This window comes from Anoplopoma fimbria, unplaced genomic scaffold (genome assembly GCF_027596085.1).
Source record: "Anoplopoma fimbria isolate UVic2021 breed Golden Eagle Sablefish unplaced genomic scaffold, Afim_UVic_2022 Un_contig_8882_pilon_pilon, whole genome shotgun sequence".
Classification (NCBI taxonomy): Eukaryota; Metazoa; Chordata; class Actinopteri; order Perciformes; family Anoplopomatidae; genus Anoplopoma; species Anoplopoma fimbria.
In genome coordinates, this window is record NW_026553619.1 from 1 (window position 1) to 6,820 (window position 6,820).

At 43.4% G+C, this 6,820-nt stretch overlaps 14 non-coding genes across 14 annotated transcripts; all 14 read right to left on the reverse strand.

The window, feature by feature from the left end:
- Positions 1 to 147: 147 nt before the first annotated feature.
- Positions 148 to 266, reverse strand: LOC129116660 (5S ribosomal RNA). The gene has a single exon (XR_008533609.1). It is a non-coding gene; the product is annotated as a 5S ribosomal RNA (ribosomal RNA).
- A 380-nt stretch (positions 267 to 646) lies between these two features.
- On the reverse strand, positions 647 to 765 carry LOC129116671 (5S ribosomal RNA). Its single transcript, XR_008533619.1, has one exon. It is a non-coding gene; the product is annotated as a 5S ribosomal RNA (ribosomal RNA).
- A 380-nt stretch (positions 766 to 1,145) lies between these two features.
- On the reverse strand, positions 1,146 to 1,264 carry LOC129116672 (5S ribosomal RNA). The gene has a single exon (XR_008533620.1). It is a non-coding gene; the product is annotated as a 5S ribosomal RNA (ribosomal RNA).
- Positions 1,265 to 1,644: 380 nt separating this feature from the next.
- On the reverse strand, positions 1,645 to 1,763 carry LOC129116673 (5S ribosomal RNA). The gene has a single exon (XR_008533621.1). It is a non-coding gene; the product is annotated as a 5S ribosomal RNA (ribosomal RNA).
- Positions 1,764 to 2,143: 380 nt separating this feature from the next.
- Positions 2,144 to 2,262, reverse strand: LOC129116674 (5S ribosomal RNA). Its single transcript, XR_008533622.1, has one exon. It is a non-coding gene; the product is annotated as a 5S ribosomal RNA (ribosomal RNA).
- Positions 2,263 to 2,642: 380 nt separating this feature from the next.
- Positions 2,643 to 2,761, reverse strand: LOC129116661 (5S ribosomal RNA). Its single transcript, XR_008533610.1, has one exon. It is a non-coding gene; the product is annotated as a 5S ribosomal RNA (ribosomal RNA).
- Positions 2,762 to 3,140: 379 nt separating this feature from the next.
- Positions 3,141 to 3,259, reverse strand: LOC129116669 (5S ribosomal RNA). Its single transcript, XR_008533617.1, has one exon. It is a non-coding gene; the product is annotated as a 5S ribosomal RNA (ribosomal RNA).
- Positions 3,260 to 3,639: 380 nt separating this feature from the next.
- LOC129116662 (5S ribosomal RNA) lies at positions 3,640 to 3,758 on the reverse strand. The gene has a single exon (XR_008533611.1). It is a non-coding gene; the product is annotated as a 5S ribosomal RNA (ribosomal RNA).
- A 380-nt stretch (positions 3,759 to 4,138) lies between these two features.
- On the reverse strand, positions 4,139 to 4,257 carry LOC129116663 (5S ribosomal RNA). The gene has a single exon (XR_008533612.1). It is a non-coding gene; the product is annotated as a 5S ribosomal RNA (ribosomal RNA).
- A 380-nt stretch (positions 4,258 to 4,637) lies between these two features.
- On the reverse strand, positions 4,638 to 4,756 carry LOC129116664 (5S ribosomal RNA). Its single transcript, XR_008533613.1, has one exon. It is a non-coding gene; the product is annotated as a 5S ribosomal RNA (ribosomal RNA).
- Positions 4,757 to 5,136: 380 nt separating this feature from the next.
- LOC129116670 (5S ribosomal RNA) lies at positions 5,137 to 5,255 on the reverse strand. Its single transcript, XR_008533618.1, has one exon. It is a non-coding gene; the product is annotated as a 5S ribosomal RNA (ribosomal RNA).
- A 379-nt stretch (positions 5,256 to 5,634) lies between these two features.
- On the reverse strand, positions 5,635 to 5,753 carry LOC129116666 (5S ribosomal RNA). The gene has a single exon (XR_008533614.1). It is a non-coding gene; the product is annotated as a 5S ribosomal RNA (ribosomal RNA).
- Positions 5,754 to 6,132: 379 nt separating this feature from the next.
- Positions 6,133 to 6,251, reverse strand: LOC129116667 (5S ribosomal RNA). The gene has a single exon (XR_008533615.1). It is a non-coding gene; the product is annotated as a 5S ribosomal RNA (ribosomal RNA).
- Positions 6,252 to 6,632: 381 nt separating this feature from the next.
- On the reverse strand, positions 6,633 to 6,751 carry LOC129116668 (5S ribosomal RNA). Its single transcript, XR_008533616.1, has one exon. It is a non-coding gene; the product is annotated as a 5S ribosomal RNA (ribosomal RNA).
- Between the last annotated feature and the right edge of the window lie 69 nt (positions 6,752 to 6,820).

A 6,820-nucleotide genomic window follows, 5' to 3' on the forward strand; every position in this document is an offset into this window, starting at 1 on the left:
CTTAGGAATGATGAAAGCCATCATTTAACTGGATTTGTGTCATTTCTATACCGGCAGAGTCATGATCTAGCTATTTCCTTCCCACCCTGTCGGTGTCCACTGAAAAAGCAGCAGCGCCCTCTGCTTTTTGTAAAGAGGAGTGAAAAAAGCTTACAGCACCTGGTATTCCCAGGCGGTCTCCCATCCAAGTACTGACCAGGCCCGACCCTGCTTAGCTTCCGAGATCAGACGAGATCGGGCGTGTTCAGGGTGGTATGGCCGTAAGCAAATATTGTGCCTACCAAAGGGCCTTTTAAAGATACTATATCACCACGCTTTGCTCTTTCGTCTATACAGGGAGCGCCTGCAGATTTCCAGACACACTCACAGCTTTTAAATGTCAAATCAGAATGTACAAAGTGGCTATAAGGATCACAAATGTAGTGCAGTAAAAATATTAATATTTACTGTTGAAATGTAGAATACGTTAGCATAAAATTGAAAAGAAAATGATCGATGAGCTTAGGAATGATGAAAGCCATCATTTAACTGGATTTGTGTCATTTCTATACCGGCAAGTCATGATCTAGCTATTTCCTTCCCACCCTGTCGGTGTCCACTGAAAAAGCAGCAGCGCCCTCTGCTTTTTGTAAAGAGGAGTGAAAAAAGCTTACAGCACCTGGTATTCCCAGGCGGTCTCCCATCCAAGTACTGACCAGGCCCGACCCTGCTTAGCTTCCGAGATCAGACGAGATCGGGCGTGTTCAGGGTGGTATGGCCGTAAGCAAATATTGTGCCTACCAAAGGGCCTTTTAAAGATACTATATCACCACGCTTTGCTCTTTCGTCTATACAGGGAGCGCCTGCAGATTTCCAGACACACTCACAGCTTTTAAATGTCAAATCAGAATGTACAAAGTGGCTATAAGGATCACAAATGTAGTGCAGTAAAAAGATTAATATTTACTGTTGAAATGTAGAATACGTTAGCATAAAATTGAAAAGAAAATGATCGATGAGCTTAGGAATGATGAAAGCCATCATTTAACTGGATTTGTGTCATTTCTATACCGGCAAGTCATGATCTAGCTATTTCCTTCCCACCCTGTCGGTGTCCACTGAAAAAGCAGCAGCGCCCTCTGCTTTTTGTAAAGAGGAGTGAAAAAAGCTTACAGCACCTGGTATTCCCAGGCGGTCTCCCATCCAAGTACTGACCAGGCCCGACCCTGCTTAGCTTCCGAGATCAGACGAGATCGGGCGTGTTCAGGGTGGTATGGCCGTAAGCAAATATTGTGCCTACCAAAGGTCCTTTTAAAGATACTATATCACCACGCTTTGCTCTTTCGTCTATACAGGGAGCGCCTGCAGATTTCCAGACACACTCACAGCTTTTAAATGTCAAATCAGAATGTACAAAGTGGCTATAAGGATCACAAATGTAGTGCAGTAAAAATATTAATATTTACTGTTGAAATGTAGAATACGTTAGCATAAAATTGAAAAGAAAATGATCGATGAGCTTAGGAATGATGAAAGCCATCATTTAACTGGATTTGTGTCATTTCTATACCGGCAAGTCATGATCTAGCTATTTCCTTCCCACCCTGTCGGTGTCCACTGAAAAAGCAGCAGCGCCCTCTGCTTTTTGTAAAGAGGAGTGAAAAAAGCTTACAGCACCTGGTATTCCCAGGCGGTCTCCCATCCAAGTACTGACCAGGCCCGACCCTGCTTAGCTTCCGAGATCAGACGAGATCGGGCGTGTTCAGGGTGGTATGGCCGTAAGCAAATATTGTGCCTACCAAAGGGCCTTTTAAAGATACTATATCACCACGCTTTGCTCTTTCGTCTATACAGGGAGCGCCTGCAGATTTCCAGACACACTCACAGCTTTTAAATGTCAAATCAGAATGTACAAAGTGGCTATAAGGATCACAAATGTAGTGCAGTAAAAATATTAATATTTACTGTTGAAATGTAGAATACGTTAGCATAAAATTGAAAAGAAAATGATCGATGAGCTTAGGAATGATGAAAGCCATCATTTAACTGGATTTGTGTCATTTCTATACCGGCAAGTCATGATCTAGCTATTTCCTTCCCACCCTGTCGGTGTCCACTGAAAAAGCAGCAGCGCCCTCTGCTTTTTGTAAAGAGGAGTGAAAAAAGCTTACAGCACCTGGTATTCCCAGGCGGTCTCCCATCCAAGTACTGACCAGGCCCGACCCTGCTTAGCTTCCGAGATCAGACGAGATCGGGCGTGTTCAGGGTGGTATGGCCGTAAGCAAATATTGTGCCTACCAAAGGGCCTTTTAAAGATACTATATCACCACGCTTTGCTCTTTCGTCTATACAGGGAGCGCCTGCAGATTTCCAGACACACTCACAGCTTTTAAATGTCAAATCAGAATGTACAAAGTGGCTATAAGGATCACAAATGTAGTGCAGTAAAAAGATTAATATTTACTGTTGAAATGTAGAATACGTTAGCATAAAATTGAAAAGAAAATGATCGATGAGCTTAGGAATGATGAAAGCCATCATTTAACTGGATTTGTGTCATTTCTATACCGGCAAGTCATGATCTAGCTATTTCCTTCCCACCCTGTCGGTGTCCACTGAAAAAGCAGCAGCGCCCTCTGCTTTTTGTAAAGAGGAGTGAAAAAAGCTTACAGCACCTGGTATTCCCAGGCGGTCTCCCATCCAAGTACTGACCAGGCCCGACCCTGCTTAGCTTCCGAGATCAGACGAGATCGGGCGTGTTCAGGGTGGTATGGCCGTAAGCAAATATTGTGCCTACCAAAGGGCCTTTTAAAGATACTATATCACCACGCTTTGCTCTTTCGTCTATACAGGGAGCGCCTGCAGATTGCCAGACACACTCACAGCTTTTAAATGTCAAATCAGAATGTACAAAGTGGCTATAAGGATCACAAATGTAGTGCAGTAAAAATATTAATATTTACTGTTGAAATGTAGAATACGTTAGCATAAAATTGAAAAGAAAATGATCGATGAGCTTAGGAATGATGAAAGCCATCATTTAACTGGATTTGTGTCATTTCTATACCGGCAAGTCATGATCTAGCTATTTCCTTCCCACCCTGTCGGTGTCCACTGAAAAAGCAGCAGCGCCCTCTGCTTTTGTAAAGAGGAGTGAAAAAAGCTTACAGCACCTGGTATTCCCAGGCGGTCTCCCATCCAAGTACTGACCAGGCCCGACCCTGCTTAGCTTCCGAGATCAGGCGAGATCGGGCGTGTTCAGGGTGGTATGGCCGTAAGCAAATATTGTGCCTACCAAAGGGCCTTTTAAAGATACTATATCACCACGCTTTGCTCTTTCGTCTATACAGGGAGCGCCTGCAGATTTCCAGACACACTCACAGCTTTTAAATGTCAAATCAGAATGTACAAAGTGGCTATAAGGATCACAAATGTAGTGCAGTAAAAAGATTAATATTTACTGTTGAAATGTAGAATACGTTAGCATAAAATTGAAAAGAAAATGATCGATGAGCTTAGGAATGATGAAAGCCATCATTTAACTGGATTTGTGTCATTTCTATACCGGCAAGTCATGATCTAGCTATTTCCTTCCCACCCTGTCGGTGTCCACTGAAAAAGCAGCAGCGCCCTCTGCTTTTTGTAAAGAGGAGTGAAAAAAGCTTACAGCACCTGGTATTCCCAGGCGGTCTCCCATCCAAGTACTGACCAGGCCCGACCCTGCTTAGCTTCCGAGATCAGACGAGATCGGGCGTGTTCAGGGTGGTATGGCCGTAAGCAAATATTGTGCCTACCAAAGGGCCTTTTAAAGATACTATATCACCACGCTTTGCTCTTTCGTCTATACAGGGAGCGCCTGCAGATTTCCAGACACACTCACAGCTTTTAAATGTCAAATCAGAATGTACAAAGTGGCTATAAGGATCACAAATGTAGTGCAGTAAAAATATTAATATTTACTGTTGAAATGTAGAATACGTTAGCATAAAATTGAAAAGAAAATGATCGATGAGCTTAGGAATGATGAAAGCCATCATTTAACTGGATTTGTGTCATTTCTATACCGGCAAGTCATGATCTAGCTATTTCCTTCCCACCCTGTCGGTGTCCACTGAAAAAGCAGCAGCGCCCTCTGCTTTTTGTAAAGAGGAGTGAAAAAAGCTTACAGCACCTGGTATTCCCAGGCGGTCTCCCATCCAAGTACTGACCAGGCCCGACCCTGCTTAGCTTCCGAGATCAGACGAGATCGGGCGTGTTCAGGGTGGTATGGCCGTAAGCAAATATTGTGCCTACCAAAGGGCCTTTTAAAGATACTATATCACCACGCTTTGCTCTTTCGTCTATACAGGGAGCGCCTGCAGATTTCCAGACACACTCACAGCTTTTAAATGTCAAATCAGAATGTACAAAGTGGCTATAAGGATCACAAATGTAGTGCAGTAAAAATATTAATATTTACTGTTGAAATGTAGAATACGTTAGCATAAAATTGAAAAGAAAATGATCGATGAGCTTAGGAATGATGAAAGCCATCATTTAACTGGATTTGTGTCATTTCTATACCGGCAAGTCATGATCTAGCTATTTCCTTCCCACCCTGTCGGTGTCCACTGAAAAAGCAGCAGCGCCCTCTGCTTTTTGTAAAGAGGAGTGAAAAAAGCTTACAGCACCTGGTATTCCCAGGCGGTCTCCCATCCAAGTACTGACCAGGCCCGACCCTGCTTAGCTTCCGAGATCAGACGAGATCGGGCGTGTTCAGGGTGGTATGGCCGTAAGCAAATATTGTGCCTACCAAAGGGCCTTTTAAAGATACTATATCACCACGCTTTGCTCTTTCGTCTATACAGGGAGCGCCTGCAGATTTCCAGACACACTCACAGCTTTTAAATGTCAAATCAGAATGTACAAAGTGGCTATAAGGATCACAAATGTAGTGCAGTAAAAATATTAATATTTACTGTTGAAATGTAGAATACGTTAGCATAAAATTGAAAAGAAAATGATCGATGAGCTTAGGAATGATGAAAGCCATCATTTAACTGGATTTGTGTCATTTCTATACCGGCAAGTCATGATCTAGCTATTTCCTTCCCACCCTGTCGGTGTCCACTGAAAAAGCAGCAGCGCCCTCTGCTTTTTGTAAAGAGGAGTGAAAAAAGCTTACAGCACCTGGTATTCCCAGGCGGTCTCCCATCCAAGTACTGACCAGGCCCGACCCTGCTTAGCTTCCGAGATCAGGCGAGATCGGGCGTGTTCAGGGTGGTATGGCCGTAAGCAAATATTGTGCCTACCAAAGGGCCTTTTAAAGATACTATATCACCACGCTTTGCTCTTTCGTCTATACAGGGAGCGCCTGCAGATTTCCAGACACACTCACAGCTTTTAAATGTCAAATCAGAATGTACAAAGTGGCTATAAGGATCACAAATGTAGTGCAGTAAAAATATTAATATTTACTGTTGAAATGTAGAATACGTTAGCATAAAATTGAAAAGAAAATGATCGATGAGCTTAGGAATGATGAAAGCCATCATTTAACTGGATTTGTGTCATTTCTATACCGGCAAGTCATGATCTAGCTATATCCTTCCCACCCTGTCGGTGTCCACTGAAAAAGCAGCAGCGCCCTCTGCTTTTGTAAAGAGGAGTGAAAAAAGCTTACAGCACCTGGTATTCCCAGGCGGTCTCCCATCCAAGTACTGACCAGGCCCGACCCTGCTTAGCTTCCGAGATCAGACGAGATCGGGCGTGTTCAGGGTGGTATGGCCGTAAGCAAATATTGTGCCTACCAAAGGGCCTTTTAAAGATACTATATCACCACGCTTTGCTCTTTCGTCTATACAGGGAGCGCCTGCAGATTGCCAGACACACTCACAGCTTTTAAATGTCAAATCAGAATGTACAAAGTGGCTATAAGGATCACAAATGTAGTGCAGTAAAAATATTAATATTTACTGTTGAAATGTAGAATACGTTAGCATAAAATTGAAAAGAAAATGATCGATGAGCTTAGGAATGATGAAAGCCATCATTTAACTGGATTTGTGTCATTTCTATACCGGCAAGTCATGATCTAGCTATTTCCTTCCCACCCTGTCGGTGTCCACTGAAAAAGCAGCAGCGCCCTCTGCTTTTTGTAAGAGGAGTGAAAAAAGCTTACAGCACCTGGTATTCCCAGGCGGTCTCCCATCCAAGTACTGACCAGGCCCGACCCTGCTTAGCTTCCGAGATCAGACGAGATCGGGCGTGTTCAGGGTGGTATGGCCGTAAGCAAATATTGTGCCTACCAAAGGGCCTTTTAAAGATACTATATCACCACGCTTTGCTCTTTCGTCTATACAGGGAGCGCCTGCAGATTTGCCAGACACACTCACAGCTTTTAAATGTCAAATCAGAATGTACAAAGTGGCTATAAGGATCACAAATGTAGTGCAGTAAAAATATTAATATTTACTGTTGAAATGTAGAATACGTTAGCATAAAATTGAAAAGAAAATGATCGATGAGCTTAGGAATGATGAAAGCCATCATTTAACTGGATTTGTGTCATTTCTATACCGGCAAGTCATGATCTAGCTATTTCCTTCCCACCCTGTCGGTGTCCACTGAAAAAGCAGCAGCGCCCTCTGCTTTTTGTAAAGAGGAGTGAAAAAAGCTTACAGCACCTGGTATTCCCAGGCGGTCTCCCATCCAAGTACTGACCAGGCCCGACCCTGCTTAGCTTCCGAGATCAGACGAGATCGGGCGTGTTCAGGGTGGTATGGCCGTAAGCAAATATTGTGCCTACCAAAGGTCCTTTTAAAGATACTATATCACCACGCTTTGCTCTTTCGTCTATACA